Here is a 16,960-nt window from a genome sequence, read left to right as displayed (position 1 = left end):
GGTTTACAGGACAGTGAGACTCTGTGTTACTGAGTATTGGTGTTTGTAGGACAGTGAGACTCTGTGTTACTGAGTATTGGTGTTTATAGGACAGTGAGACTCTGTGTTACTGAGTATTGGTGTTTACAGGACAGTGAGACTCTGTGTTACTGAGTATTGGTGTTTATAGGACAGTGAGACTCTGTGTTACTGAGTATTGGTGTTTATGGGACAGTGAGACTCTGTGTTACTGAGTATTGGTGTTTATAGGACAGTGAGACTCTGTGTTATTGAGTATTGGTGTTTATAGGACAGTAAGACTCTGTTACTGAGTATTGGTGTTTACAGGACAGTGAGACTCTGTGTTACTGAGTATTGGTGTTTATAGGACAGTAAGACTCTGTTACTGAGTATTGGTGTTTACAGGACAGTGAGACTCTGTGTTACTGAGTATTGGTGTTTATAGGACAGTGAGACTCTGTGTTACTGAGTATTGGTGTTTATGGGACAGTGAGACTCTGTTACTGAGTATTGGTGTTTATAGGACAGTGAGACTCTGTGTTATTGAGTATTGGTGTTTATAGGACAGTAAGACTCTGTTACTGAGTATTGGTGTTTACAGGACAGTGAGACTCTGTGTTACTGAGTATTGGTGTTTATCGGACAGTGAGACTCTGTGTTACTGTGTATTGGTGTTTATAGGACAGTGAGACTCTGTGTTATTGAGTATTGGTGTTTATAGGACAGTAAGACTCTGTTACTGAGTATTGGTGTTTACAGGACAGTGAGACTCTGTGTTACTGAGTATTGGGGTTCATAGGACAGTGAGACTCTGTGTTACTGAGTATTGGTGTTTATAGGACAGTGAGACTCTGTGTTACTGAGTATTGGTGTTTATGGGACAGTGAGACTCTGTGTTATTGAGTATTGGTGTTTATAGGACAGTAAGACTCTGTTACTGAGTATTGGTGTTTACAGGACAGTGAGACTCTGTGTTACTGAGTATTGGTGTTTACAGGACAGTGAGACTCTGTGTTACTGAGTATTGGGGTTCATAGGACAGTGAGACTCTGTGTTACTGAGTATTGGTGTTTACAGGACAGTGAGACTCTGTGTTACTGAGTATTGGTGTTTATAGGACAGTGAGACTCTGTGTTACTGAGTATTGGTGTTTATTGGACAGTGAGACTCTGTGTTACTGAGTATTGGTGTTTACAGGACAGTGAGACTCTGTGTTACTGAGTATTGGTGTTTATAGGACAGTGAGACTCTGTGTTACTGAGTATTGGTGTTTATTGGACAGTGAGACTCTGTGTTACTGAGTATTGGTGTTTACAGGACAGTGAGACTCTGTGTTACTGAGTATTGGTGTTTATAGGACAGTGAGACTCTGTGTTACTGAGTATTGGTGTTTACAGGACAGTGAGACTCTGTGTTACTGAGTATTGGTGTTTACAGGACAGTGAGACTCTGTGTTACTGAGTATTGGTGTTTACAGGACAGTGAGACTCTGTGTTATTGAGTATTGGTGTTTATAGGACAGTGAGACTCTATGTTACTGAGTATTGGGGTTTACCGGACAGTGAGACTCTGTGTTACTGAGTATTGGGGTTTATAGGACAGTGAGACTCTGTGTTACTGAGTATTGGGGTTTACCGGACAGTGAGACTCTGTGTTACTGAGTATTGGGGTTTATAGGACAGTGAGACTCTGTGTTACTGAGTATTGGGGTTTACAGGACAGTGAGACTCTGTGTTACTGAGTATTGGGGTTTATAGGACAGTGAGACTCTGTGTTACTGAGTATTGGGGCTTATAGGACAGTGAGACTCTGTGTTACTGAGTATTGGGGTTTATAGGACAGTGAGACTCTGTGTTACTGAGTATTGGGGTTTACAGGACAGTGAGACTCTGTGTTACTGAGTATTGGTGTTTATAGGACAGTGAGACTCTGTGTTACTGAGTATTGGTGTTTATAGGACAGTGAGACTCTGTGTTACTGAGTATTGGGGTTTACCGGACAGTGAGACTCTGTGTTACTGAGTATTGGGGTTTATAGGACAGTGAGACTCTGTGTTACTGAGTATTGGGGTTTATAGGACAGTGAGACTCTGTGTTACTGAGTATTGGTGTTTATAGGAAAGTGAGACTCTGTGTTACTGAGTATTGGTGTTTATAGGACACTGAGACTCTGTGTTACTGAGTATTGGTGTTTACAGGACAGTGAGACTCTGTGTTACTGAGTATTGGTGTTTATTGGACAGTGAGACTCTGTGTTACTGAGTATTGGTGTTTATAGGACAGTGAGACTCTGTGTTACTGAGTATTGGGGTTTACCGGACAGTGAGACTCTGTGTTACTGAGTATTGGGGTTTATAGGACAGTGAGACTCTGTGTTACTGAGTATTGGGGTTTACCGGACAGTGAGACTCTGTGTTACTGAGTATTGGGGTTTATAGGACAGTGAGACTCTGTGTTACTGAGTATTGGGGTTTATAGGACAGTGAGACTCTGTGTTACTGAGTATTGGTGTTTATAGGACAGTGAGACTCTGTGTTACTGAGTATTGGTGTTTACAGGACAGTGAGACTCTGTGTTACTGAGTATTGGTGTTTATCGGACAGTGAGACTCTGTGTTACTGAGTATTGGTGTTTATAGGACAGTGAGACTCTGTGTTACTGAGTATTGGGGTTTATAGGACAGTGAGACTCTGTGTTACTGAGTATTGGTGTTTACAGGACAGTGAGACTCTGTGTTACTGAGTATTGGTGTTTATCGGACAGTGAGACTCTGTGTTACTGAGTATTGGGGTTTATAGGACAGTGAGACTCTGTGTTACTGAGTATTGGGGTTTACAGGACAGTGAGACTCTGTGTTATTGAGTATTGGTGTTTATAGGACAGTGAGACTCTGTGTTACTGAGTATTGGGGTTTACCGGACAGTGAGACTCTGTGTTACTGAGTATTGGGGTTTATAGGACAGTGAGACTCTGTGTTACTGAGTATTGGGGTTTATAGGACAGTGAGACTCTGTGTTACTGAGTATTGGTGTTTATAGGACAGTGAGACTCTGTGTTACTGAGTATTTGTGTTTATAGGACAGTGTGACTCTGTGTTACTGAGTATTGGTGTTTACAGGACAGTGAGACTCTGTGTTATTGAGTATTGGTGTTTACAGGACAGTGAGGCTCTGTGTTACTGAGTATTGGGGTTTATAGGACAGTGAGACTCTGTGTTCCTGAGTATTGGGGTTTATAGGACAGTGAGACTCTGTGTTATTGAGTATTGGTGTTTATAGGACAGTGAGACTCTGTGTTACTGAGTATTGGTGTTTACAGGACAGTGAGACTCTGTGTTATTGAGTATTGGTGTTTATAGGACAGTAAGACTCTGTTACTGAGTATTGGTGTTTACAGGTCAGTGAGAGTCTGTGTTACTGAGTATTGGTGTTTACAGGACAGTGAGACTCTGTGTTACTGAGTATTGGTGTTTATAGGACAGTGAGACTCTGTGTTACTGAGTATTGGGGTTTACAGGACAGTGAGACTCTGTGTTACTGAGTATTGGTGTTTATAGGACAGTGAGACTCTGTGTTACTGAGTATTGGTGTTTATAGGACAGTGAGACTCTGTGTTACTGAGTATTGGGGTTCATAGGACAGTGAGACTCTGTGTTACTGAGTATTGGTGTTTACAGGACAGTGAGACTCTGAGTTACTGAGTATTGGTGTTTATAGGACAGTGAGACTCTGTGTTACTGAGTATTGGTGTTTATAGGACAGTGAGACTCTGTGTTACTGAGTATTGGTGTTTACAGGACAGTGAGACTCTGTGTTACTGAGTATTGGTGTTTACAGGACAGTGAGACTCTGTTACTGAGGATTGGTGTTTACAGGACAGTGAGACTCTGTGTTACTGAGTATTGGTGTTTATAGGACAGTGAGACTCTGTGTAACTGAGTATTGGAGTTTATAGGACAGTGAGACTCTGTGTTACTGAGTGTTGGGGTTTACAGGACAGTGAGACTCTGTGTTACTGAGTATTGGTGTTTATAGGACAGTGAGACTCTGTGTTACTGAGTATTGGTGTTTGTAGGACAGTGAGACTCTGTGTTACTGAGTATTGGGATTTGCAGGACAGTGAGACTCTGTGTTACTGAGTATTGGTGTTTATAGGACAGTGAGACTCTGTGTTACTGAGTATTGGTGTTTACAGGACACTGAGACTCTGTGTTACTGAGTATTGGTGTTTATAGGACAGTGAGACTCTGTGTTACTGAGTATTGGTGTTTACAGGACAGTGAGACTCTGTGTTACTGAGTATTGGTGTTTATAGGACAGTGAGACTCTGTGTTACTGAGTATTGGTGTTTATAGGACAGTGAGACTCTGTGTTACTGAGTATTGGTGTTTATAGGACAGTGAGACTCTGTGTTACTGAGTATTGGTGTTTATAGGACAGTGAGACTCTGTGTTACTGAGTATTGGTGTTTATAGGACAGTGAGACTCTGTGTTACTGAGTATTGGTGTTTATAGGACAGTGAGACTCTGTGTTACTGAGTATTGGTGTTTATAGGACAGTGAGATTCTGTGTTACTGAGTATTGGGGTTTACAGGACAGTGAGACTCTGTGTTACTGAGTATTGGTGTTTATAGGACAGGGAGACTCTGTGTTACTGAGTATTGGGGTTTATAGGACAGTGAGACTCTGTGTTACTGAGTATTGGTGTTTATCGGACAGTGAGACTCTGTGTTTCTGAGTATTGGGGTTTATAGGACAGTGAGACTCTGTGTTACTGAGTATTGGTGTTTATCGGACACTGAGACTCTGTGTTTCTGAGTATTGGTGTTTATAGGACAGTGAGACTCTGTGTTACTGAGTATTGGTGTTTATAGGACAGTGAGACTCTGTGTTACTGAGTATTGGTGTTTGTAGGACAGTGAGACTCTGTGTTACTGAGTATTGGTGTTTATAGGACAGTGAGACTCTGTGTAACTGAGTATTGGGGTTTATAGGACAGTGAGACTCTGTGTTACTGAGTATTGGGGTTTACAGGACAGTGAGACTCTGTGTTACTGAGTATTGGTGTTTACTGGAAAGTGAGACTCTGTGTTACTGAGTATTGGTGTTTATAGGACAGTGAGACTCTGTGTTACTGAGTATTGGTGTTTATAGGACAGTAAGACTCTGTTACTGAGTATTGGTGTTTACAGGTCAGTGAGACTCTGTGTTACTGAGTATTGGTGTTTACAGGACAGTGAGACTCTGTGTTACTGAGTATTGGTGTTTATAGGACAGTGAGACTCTGTGTTACTGAGTATTGGGGTTTACAGGACAGTGAGACTCTGTGTTACTGAGTATTGGTGTTTATAGGACAGTGAGACTCTGTGTAACTGAGTATTGGTGTTTATAGGACAGTGAGACTCTGTGTTACTGAGTATTGGTGTTTACAGGACAGTGAGACTCTGTGTTACTGAGTATTGGGGTTCATAGGACAGTGAGACTCTGTGTTACTGAGTATTGGTGTTTATAGGACAGTGAGACTCTGTGTTACTGAGTATTGGGGTTCATAGGACAGTGAGACTCTGTGTTACTGAGTATTGGTGTTTACAGGACAGTGAGACTCTGTGTTACTGAGTATTGGTGTTTATAGGACAGTGAGACTCTGTGTTACTGAGTATTGGGGTTCATAGGACAGTGAGACTCTGTGTTACTGAGTATTGGTGTTTACAGGACAGTGAGACTCTGAGTTACTGAGTATTGGTGTTTACAGGACAGTGAGACTCTGTGTTACTGAGTATTGGTGTTTACAGGACAGTGAGACTCTGTTACTGAGGATTGGTGTTTACAGGACAGTGAGACTCTGTGTTACTGAGTATTGGTGTTTATAGGACAGTGAGACTCTGTGTAACTGAGTATTGGAGTTTATAGGACAGTGAGACTCTGTGTTACTGAGTGTTGGGGTTTACAGGACAGTGAGACTCTGTGTTACTGAGTATTGGTGTTTATAGGACAGTGAGACTCTGTGTTACTGAGTATTGGTGTTTGTAGGACAGTGAGACTCTGTGTTACTGAGTATTGGTGTTTATAGGACAGTGAGACTCTGTGTTACTGAGTATTGGTGTTTATGGGACAGTGAGACTCTGTTACTGAGTATTGGTGTTTATAGGACAGTGAGACTCTGTGTTATTGAGTATTGGTGTTTATAGGACAGTAAGACTCTGTTACTGAGTATTGGTGTTTACAGGACAGTGAGACTCTGTGTTACTGAGTATTGGTGTTTATCGGACAGTGAGACTCTGTGTTACTGTGTATTGGTGTTTATAGGACAGTGAGACTCTGTGTTATTGAGTATTGGTGTTTATAGGACAGTAAGACTCTGTTACTGAGTATTGGTGTTTACAGGACAGTGAGACTCTGTGTTACTGAGTATTGGGGTTCATAGGACAGTGAGACTCTGTGTTACTGAGTATTGGTGTTTATAGGACAGTGAGACTCTGTGTTACTGAGTATTGGTGTTTATGGGACAGTGAGACTCTGTGTTATTGAGTATTGGTGTTTATAGGACAGTAAGACTCTGTTACTGAGTATTGGTGTTTACAGGACAGTGAGACTCTGTGTTACTGAGTATTGGTGTTTACAGGACAGTGAGACTCTGTGTTACTGAGTATTGGGGTTCATAGGACAGTGAGACTCTGTGTTACTGAGTATTGGTGTTTACAGGACAGTGAGACTCTGTGTTACTGAGTATTGGTGTTTATAGGACAGTGAGACTCTGTGTTACTGAGTATTGGTGTTTATTGGACAGTGAGACTCTGTGTTACTGAGTATTGGTGTTTACAGGACAGTGAGACTCTGTGTTACTGAGTATTGGTGTTTATAGGACAGTGAGACTCTGTGTTACTGAGTATTGGTGTTTATTGGACAGTGAGACTCTGTGTTACTGAGTATTGGTGTTTACAGGACAGTGAGACTCTGTGTTACTGAGTATTGGTGTTTATAGGACAGTGAGACTCTGTGTTACTGAGTATTGGTGTTTACAGGACAGTGAGACTCTGTGTTACTGAGTATTGGTGTTTACAGGACAGTGAGACTCTGTGTTACTGAGTATTGGTGTTTACAGGACAGTGAGACTCTGTGTTATTGAGTATTGGTGTTTATAGGACAGTGAGACTCTATGTTACTGAGTATTGGGGTTTACCGGACAGTGAGACTCTGTGTTACTGAGTATTGGGGTTTATAGGACAGTGAGACTCTGTGTTACTGAGTATTGGGGTTTACCGGACAGTGAGACTCTGTGTTACTGAGTATTGGGGTTTATAGGACAGTGAGACTCTGTGTTACTGAGTATTGGGGTTTACAGGACAGTGAGACTCTGTGTTACTGAGTATTGGGGTTTATAGGACAGTGAGACTCTGTGTTACTGAGTATTGGGGTTTATAGGACAGTGAGACTCTGTGTTACTGAGTATTGGTGTTTGTAGGACAGTGAGACTCTGTGTTACTGAGTATTGGGATTTGCAGGACAGTGAGACTCTGTGTTACTGAGTATTGGGGTTTACAGGACAGTGAGACTCTGTGTTACTGAGTATTGGGGTTTATAGGACAGTGAGACTCTGTGTTACTGAGTATTGGGGTTTATAGGACAGTGAGACTCTGTGTTACTGAGTATTGGGGTTTATAGGACAGTGAGACTCTGTGTTACTGAGTATTGGGGTTTACAGGACAGTGAGACTCTGTGTTACTGAGTATTGGTGTTTATAGGACAGTGAGACTCTGTGTTACTGAGTATTGGTGTTTATAGGACAGTGAGACTCTGTGTTACTGAGTATTGGGGTTTACCGGACAGTGAGACTCTGTGTTACTGAGTATTGGGGTTTATAGGACAGTGAGACTCTGTGTTACTGAGTATTGGGGTTTATAGGACAGTGAGACTCTGTGTTACTGAGTATTGGTGTTTATAGGAAAGTGAGACTCTGTGTTACTGAGTATTGGTGTTTATAGGACACTGAGACTCTGTGTTACTGAGTATTGGTGTTTACAGGACAGTGAGACTCTGTGTTACTGAGTATTGGTGTTTATTGGACAGTGAGACTCTGTGTTACTGAGTATTGGTGTTTATAGGACAGTGAGACTCTGTGTTACTGAGTATTGGGGTTTACCGGACAGTGAGACTCTGTGTTACTGAGTATTGGGGTTTATAGGACAGTGAGACTCTGTGTTACTGAGTATTGGGGTTTACCGGACAGTGAGACTCTGTGTTACTGAGTATTGGGGTTTATAGGACAGTGAGACTCTGTGTTACTGAGTATTGGTGTTTATAGGACAGTGAGACTCTGTGTTACTGAGTATTGGTGTTTACAGGACAGTGAGACTCTGTGTTATTGAGTATTGGTGTTTATAGGACAGTGAGACTCTGTGTTACTGAGTATTGGGGTTTACCGGACAGTGAGACTCTGTGTTACTGAGTATTGGGGTTTATAGGACAGTGAGACTCTGTGTTACTGAGTATTGGTGTTTATAGGACAGTGAGACTCTGTGTTACTGAGTATTGGTGTTTATAGGACAGTGTGACTCTGTGTTACTGAGTATTGGTGTTTACAGGACAGTGAGACTCTGTGTTATTGAGTATTGGTGTTTACAGGACAGTGAGGCTCTGTGTTACTGAGTATTGGGGTTTATAGGACAGTGAGACTCTGTGTTACTGAGTATTGGGGTTTATAGGACAGTGAGACTCTGTGTTATTGAGTATTGGTGTTTATAGGACAGTGAGACTCTGTGTTACTGAGTATTGGTGTTTACAGGACAGTGAGACTCTGTGTTATTGAGTATTGGTGTTTATAGGACAGTAAGACTCTGTTACTGAGTATTGGTGTTTACAGGTCAGTGAGAGTCTGTGTTACTGAGTATTGGTGTTTACAGGACAGTGAGACTCTGTGTTACTGAGTATTGGTGTTTATAGGACAGTGAGACTCTGTGTTACTGAGTATTGGGGTTTACAGGACAGTGAGACTCTGTGTTACTGAGTATTGGTGTTTATAGGACAGTGAGACTCTGTGTTACTGAGTATTGGTGTTTATAGGACAGTGAGACTCTGTGTTACTGAGTATTGGGGTTCATAGGACAGTGAGACTCTGTGTTACTGAGTATTGGTGTTTACAGGACAGTGAGACTCTGAGTTACTGAGTATTGGTGTTTATAGGACAGTGAGACTCTGTGTTACTGAGTATTGGTGTTTATAGGACAGTGAGACTCTGTGTTACTGAGTATTGGTGTTTACAGGACAGTGAGACTCTGTGTTACTGAGTATTGGTGTTTACAGGACAGTGAGACTCTGTTACTGAGGATTGGTGTTTACAGGACAGTGAGACTCTGTGTTACTGAGTATTGGTGTTTATAGGACAGTGAGACTCTGTGTAACTGAGTATTGGAGTTTATAGGACAGTGAGACTCTGTGTTACTGAGTGTTGGGGTTTACAGGACAGTGAGACTCTGTGTTACTGAGTATTGGTGTTTATAGGACAGTGAGACTCTGTGTTACTGAGTATTGGTGTTTGTAGGACAGTGAGACTCTGTGTTACTGAGTATTGGGATTTGCAGGACAGTGAGACTCTGTGTTACTGAGTATTGGTGTTTATAGGACAGTGAGACTCTGTGTTACTGAGTATTGGTGTTTACAGGACACTGAGACTCTGTGTTACTGAGTATTGGTGTTTATAGGACAGTGAGACTCTGTGTTACTGAGTATTGGTGTTTACAGGACAGTGAGACTCTGTGTTACTGAGTATTGGTGTTTATAGGACAGTGAGACTCTGTGTTACTGAGTATTGGTGTTTATAGGACAGTGAGACTCTGTGTTACTGAGTATTGGTGTTTATAGGACAGTGAGACTCTGTGTTACTGAGTATTGGTGTTTATAGGACAGTGAGACTCTGTGTTACTGAGTATTGGTGTTTATAGGACAGTGAGACTCTGTGTTACTGAGTATTGGTGTTTATAGGACAGTGAGACTCTGTGTTACTGAGTATTGGTGTTTATAGGACAGTGAGATTCTGTGTTACTGAGTATTGGGGTTTACAGGACAGTGAGACTCTGTGTTACTGAGTATTGGTGTTTATAGGACAGGGAGACTCTGTGTTACTGAGTATTGGGGTTTATAGGACAGTGAGACTCTGTGTTACTGAGTATTGGTGTTTATCGGACAGTGAGACTCTGTGTTTCTGAGTATTGGGGTTTATAGGACAGTGAGACTCTGTGTTACTGAGTATTGGTGTTTATCGGACACTGAGACTCTGTGTTTCTGAGTATTGGTGTTTATAGGACAGTGAGACTCTGTGTTACTGAGTATTGGTGTTTATAGGACAGTGAGACTCTGTGTTACTGAGTATTGGTGTTTGTAGGACAGTGAGACTCTGTGTTACTGAGTATTGGTGTTTATAGGACAGTGAGACTCTGTGTAACTGAGTATTGGGGTTTATAGGACAGTGAGACTCTGTGTTACTGAGTATTGGGGTTTACAGGACAGTGAGACTCTGTGTTACTGAGTATTGGTGTTTACTGGAAAGTGAGACTCTGTGTTACTGAGTATTGGTGTTTATAGGACAGTGAGACTCTGTGTTACTGAGTATTGGTGTTTATAGGACAGTAAGACTCTGTTACTGAGTATTGGTGTTTACAGGTCAGTGAGACTCTGTGTTACTGAGTATTGGTGTTTACAGGACAGTGAGACTCTGTGTTACTGAGTATTGGTGTTTATAGGACAGTGAGACTCTGTGTTACTGAGTATTGGGGTTTACAGGACAGTGAGACTCTGTGTTACTGAGTATTGGTGTTTATAGGACAGTGAGACTCTGTGTAACTGAGTATTGGTGTTTATAGGACAGTGAGACTCTGTGTTACTGAGTATTGGTGTTTACAGGACAGTGAGACTCTGTGTTACTGAGTATTGGGGTTCATAGGACAGTGAGACTCTGTGTTACTGAGTATTGGTGTTTATAGGACAGTGAGACTCTGTGTTACTGAGTATTGGGGTTCATAGGACAGTGAGACTCTGTGTTACTGAGTATTGGTGTTTACAGGACAGTGAGACTCTGTGTTACTGAGTATTGGTGTTTATAGGACAGTGAGACTCTGTGTTACTGAGTATTGGGGTTCATAGGACAGTGAGACTCTGTGTTACTGAGTATTGGTGTTTACAGGACAGTGAGACTCTGAGTTACTGAGTATTGGTGTTTACAGGACAGTGAGACTCTGTGTTACTGAGTATTGGTGTTTACAGGACAGTGAGACTCTGTTACTGAGGATTGGTGTTTACAGGACAGTGAGACTCTGTGTTACTGAGTATTGGTGTTTATAGGACAGTGAGACTCTGTGTAACTGAGTATTGGAGTTTATAGGACAGTGAGACTCTGTGTTACTGAGTGTTGGGGTTTACAGGACAGTGAGACTCTGTGTTACTGAGTATTGGTGTTTATAGGACAGTGAGACTCTGTGTTACTGAGTATTGGTGTTTGTAGGACAGTGAGACTCTGTGTTACTGAGTATTGGGATTTGCAGGACAGTGAGACTCTGTGTTACTGAGTATTGGTGTTTATAGGACAGTGAGACTCTGTGTTACTGAGTATTGGTGTTTATCGGACAGTGAGACTCTGTGTTACTGAGTATTGGTGTTTACAGGACAGTGAGACTCTGTGTTACTGAGTATTGGTGTTTATCGGACAGTGAGACTCTGTGTTACTGAGTATTGGTGTTTATAGGACAGTGAGACTCTGTGTTACTGAGTATTGGTGTTTACAGGACACTGAGACTCTGTGTTACTGAGTATTGGTGTTTATAGGACAGTGAGACTCTGTGTTACTGAGTATTGGTGTTTACAGGACAGTGAGACTCTGTGTTACTGAGTATTGGTGTTTATAGGACAGTGAGACTCTGTGTTACTGAGTATTGGTGTTTATAGGACAGTGAGACTCTGTGTTACTGAGTATTGGTGTTTATAGGACAGTGAGACTCTGTGTTACTGAGTATTGGTGTTTATAGGACAGTGAGACTCTGTGTTACTGAGTATTGGTGTTTACAGGACAGTGAGACTCTGTGTTACTGAGTATTGGTGTTTACAGGACAGTGAGACTCTGTGTTACTGAGTATTGGTGTTTATAGGACAGTGAGACTCTGTGTTACTGAGTATTGGTGTTTATAGGACAGTGAGACTCTGTGTTACTGAGTATTGGTGTTTATCGGACAGTGAGACTCTGTGTTACTGAGTATTGGTGTTTATAGGACAGTGAGACTCTGTGTTACTGAGTATTGGTGTTTACAGGACAGTGAGGCTCTGTGTTACTGAGTATTGGTGTTTATAGGACAGTGAGACTCTGTGTTACTGAGTATTGTGGTTTGCAGGACAGTGAGACTCTGTGTTACTGAGTATTGGTGTTTATAGGACAGTGAGATCTGTGTTACTGAGTATTGGTGTTTGCAGGACAGTGAGACTCTGTGTTACTGAGTATTGTGGTTTACAGGACATTGAGACTCTATGTTACTGAGTATTGTGGTTTACAGGACAGTGAGACTCTGTGTTACTGAGTATTGGGTTTTACAGGACAGTGAGACTCTGTGTTACTGAGTATTGGGGTTTACAGGACAGTGAGACTCTGTTACTGAGTATTGGAGTTTCAAGGACAGTGAGACTCTGTGTTACTGAGTATTGGTGGTTTTCGGACAGTGAGATTCTGTGTTACTGATTATTGGGGTTTACAGGACAGTGAGACTCTGTTACTGAGTATTGGGTTTTGCAGGACAGTGAGACTCTGTGTTACTGAGTATTGGGGTTTACAGGACAGTGAGACTCTGTTACTGAGTATTGGGGTTTCAAGGACACTGAGACTCTGCGTTACTGAGTATTGGGTTTTACAGGACAGTGAGTCTCTGTTACTGAGTATTGGGGTTTCAAGGACAGTGTGACTCTGTGTTACTGAGTATTGGGGTTTACAGGACAGTGAGACTCTGTGTTACTGAGTATTGGGGTTTCTCGGACAGTGAGACTCTGTGTTACTGAGTATTAGGTTTTATAGGACAGTGAGACTCTGTGTTACTGAGTATAGGTGTTTAGAGGACAGTGAGACTCTGTGTTACTGAGTATTGGGGTTTATAGGACAGTGAGACTCTGTGTTACTGAGTGTTGGTGTTTATAGGACAGTGAGACTCTGTTACTGAGTATTCGTGTTTATAGGACAGTGAGACTCTGTGTTACTGAGTATTGGTGTTTATTGGACAGTGAGACTCTGTGTTACTGAGTATTGGTGTTTATAGGACAGTGAGACTCTGTGTTACTGAGTATTGGTGTTTATAGGACAGTGAGACTCTGTGTTACTGAGTATTGGTGTTTACAGGACAGTGAGACTCTGTGTTACTGAGTATTGGTGTTTATAGGACAGTAAGACTCTGTTACTGAGTATTGGTGTTTACAGGTCAGTGAGACTCTGTGTTACTGAGTATTGGTGTTTACAGGACAGTGAGACTCTGTGTTACTGAGTATTGGTGTTTATAGGACAGTGAGACTCTGTGTTACTGAGTATTGGGGTTTACAGGACAGTGAGACTCTGTGTTACTGAGTATTGGTGTTTATAGGACAGTGAGACTCTGTGTAACTGAGTATTGGTGTTTATAGGACAGTGAGACTCTGTGTTACTGAGTATTGGTGTTTACAGGACAGTGAGACTCTGTGTTACTGAGTATTGGGGTTCATAGGACAGTGAGACTCTGTGTTACTGAGTATTGGTGTTTATAGGACAGTGAGACTCTGTGTTACTGAGTATTGGGGTTCATAGGACAGTGAGACTCTGTGTTACTGAGTATTGGTGTTTACAGGACAGTGAGACTCTGTGTTACTGAGTATTGGTGTTTATAGGACAGTGAGACTCTGTGTTACTGAGTATTGGGGTTCATAGGACAGTGAGACTCTGTGTTACTGAGTATTGGTGTTTACAGGACAGTGAGACTCTGAGTTACTGAGTATTGGTGTTTACAGGACAGTGAGACTCTGTGTTACTGAGTATTGGTGTTTACAGGACAGTGAGACTCTGTTACTGAGGATTGGTGTTTACAGGACAGTGAGACTCTGTGTTACTGAGTATTGGTGTTTATAGGACAGTGAGACTCTGTGTAACTGAGTATTGGAGTTTATAGGACAGTGAGACTCTGTGTTACTGAGTGTTGGGGTTTACAGGACAGTGAGACTCTGTGTTACTGAGTATTGGTGTTTATAGGACAGTGAGACTCTGTGTTACTGAGTATTGGTGTTTGTAGGACAGTGAGACTCTGTGTTACTGAGTATTGGGATTTGCAGGACAGTGAGACTCTGTGTTACTGAGTATTGGTGTTTATAGGACAGTGAGACTCTGTGTTACTGAGTATTGGTGTTTATCGGACAGTGAGACTCTGTGTTACTGAGTATTGGTGTTTACAGGACAGTGAGACTCTGTGTTACTGAGTATTGGTGTTTATCGGACAGTGAGACTCTGTGTTACTGAGTATTGGTGTTTATAGGACAGTGAGACTCTGTGTTACTGAGTATTGGTGTTTACAGGACACTGAGACTCTGTGTTACTGAGTATTGGTGTTTATAGGACAGTGAGACTCTGTGTTACTGAGTATTGGTGTTTACAGGACAGTGAGACTCTGTGTTACTGAGTATTGGTGTTTATAGGACAGTGAGACTCTGTGTTACTGAGTATTGGTGTTTATAGGACAGTGAGACTCTGTGTTACTGAGTATTGGTGTTTATAGGACAGTGAGACTCTGTGTTACTGAGTATTGGTGTTTATAGGACAGTGAGACTCTGTGTTACTGAGTATTGGTGTTTATAGGACAGTGAGACTCTGTGTTACTGAGTATTGGTGTTTATAGGACAGTGAGACTCTGTGTTACTGAGTATTGGTGTTTACAGGACAGTGAGACTCTGTGTTACTGAGTATTGGTGTTTATCGGACAGTGAGACTCTGTGTTACTGAGTATTGGTGTTTATCGGACAGTGAGACTCTGTGTTTCTGAGTATTGGGGTTTATAGGACAGTGAGACTCTGTGTTACTGAGCATTGGGGTTTATAGGACAGTGAGACTCTGTGTTACTGAGTATTGGTGTTTATCGGACAGTGAGACTCTGTGTTTCTGAGTATTGGGGTTTATAGGACAGTGAGACTCTGTGTTACTGAGTATTGGTGTTTATAGGACAGTGAGACTCTGTGTTACTGAGTATTGGTGTTTGTAGGACAGTGAGACTCTGTGTTACTGAGTATTGGTGTTTATAGGACAGTGAGACTCTGTGTTACTGAGTATTGGTGTTTATAGGACAGTGAGACTCTGTGTAACTGAGTATTGGTGTTTATAGGACAGTGAGACTCTGTGTTACTGAGTATTGGTGTTTATAGGACAGTGAGACTCTGTGTAACTGAGTATTGGTGTTTATAGGACAGTGAGACTCTGTGTTACTGAGTATTGGGGTTTACAGGACAGTGAGACTCTGTGTTACTGAGTATTGGGATTTGCAGGACAGTGAGACTCTGTGTTACTGAGTATTGGTGTTTATAGGACAGTGAGACTCTGTGTTACTGAGTATTGGTGTTTACAGGACAGTGAGACTCTGTGTTACTGAGTATTGGTGTTTACAGGACAGTGAGACTCTGTGTTACTGAGTATTGGTGTTTATAGGACAGTGAGACTCTGTGTTACTGAGTATTGGTGTTTATAGGACAGTGAGACTCTGTGTTACTGAGTATTGGTGTTTATAGGACAGTGAGACTCTGTGTTACTGAGTATTGGTGTTTATAGGACAGTGAGACTCTGTGTTACTGAGTATTGGTGTTTACAGGACAGTGAGGCTCTGTGTTACTGAGTATTGGTGTTTATAGGACAGTGAGACTCTGTGTTACTGAGTATTGTGGTTTGCAGGACAGTGAGACTCTGTGTTACTGAGTATTGGTGTTTATAGGACAGTGAGATCTGTGTTACTGAGTATTGGTGTTTGCAGGACAGTGAGACTCTGTGTTACTGAGTATTGTGGTTTACAGGACATTGAGACTCTATGTTACTGAGTATTGTGGTTTACAGGACAGTGAGACTCTGTGTTACTGAGTATTGGGTTTTACAGGACAGTGAGACTCTGTGTTACTGAGTATTGGGGTTTACAGGACAGTGAGACTCTGTTACAAAAACAAGAAATGCTGGATTCACTCAGCAGGTCTGGCAGCATCTGTGGAAAGAGAAGCAGAGTTAACGTTTCGGGTCAGTGACCCTTCTTCGGAACTGACAAATATTAGAAAAGTCACAGATTATAAACAAGTGAGGTGGGGGTTGGGCAAGAGATAACAAAGGAGAAGGTGCAGATTGGACCAGGCCACATAGCTGACCAAAAGGTCATGGAGCAAAGGCAAACAATATGTTAATGGTGTGTTGAAAGACAAAGCATTAGTACAGATTAGGTGTGAATATACTGAATATTGAACATCAGCAAGTGCAAACCTGAAGAAAAACAACCTGAAAAAAACAGTGGGTGAGCAAACTGAACAAACTAAGATGAACTGAAATAAATACAAAAAAAGATTGTAAAAAATGTAAAAAGGAATGCCAAAAAAAAAAAAAAAAGGGAAGAAAAAATAACTAAAAATGAAAGTAAAGTGGGGGGCTGTCATGCTCTGAAATTATTGAACTCAATGTTCAGACCGGCAGGCTGTAATGTGCCTAATCGGTAGATGAGATGCTGTTCCTCGAGCTTGCGTTGATGTTCACTGGAACACTGCAGCAATCCCAGGACAGAGATGTGAGCATGAGAGCAGGGGGGAGTGTTGAAATGGCAAGCAACCGGAAGCTCAGGGTCCTGCTTGCGGACTGAGCGGGAGACTCTGTTACTGAGTATTGGAGTTTCAAGGACAGTGAGACTCTGTGTTACTGAGTATTGGTTGTTTTCGGACAGTGAGATTCTGTGTTACTGATT

This window comes from Heterodontus francisci, unplaced genomic scaffold (genome assembly GCF_036365525.1).
Source record: "Heterodontus francisci isolate sHetFra1 unplaced genomic scaffold, sHetFra1.hap1 HAP1_SCAFFOLD_617, whole genome shotgun sequence".
NCBI lineage: Eukaryota > Metazoa > Chordata > Chondrichthyes > Heterodontiformes > Heterodontidae > Heterodontus > Heterodontus francisci.
Note: the sequence above shows the minus strand (reverse complement) of the source record.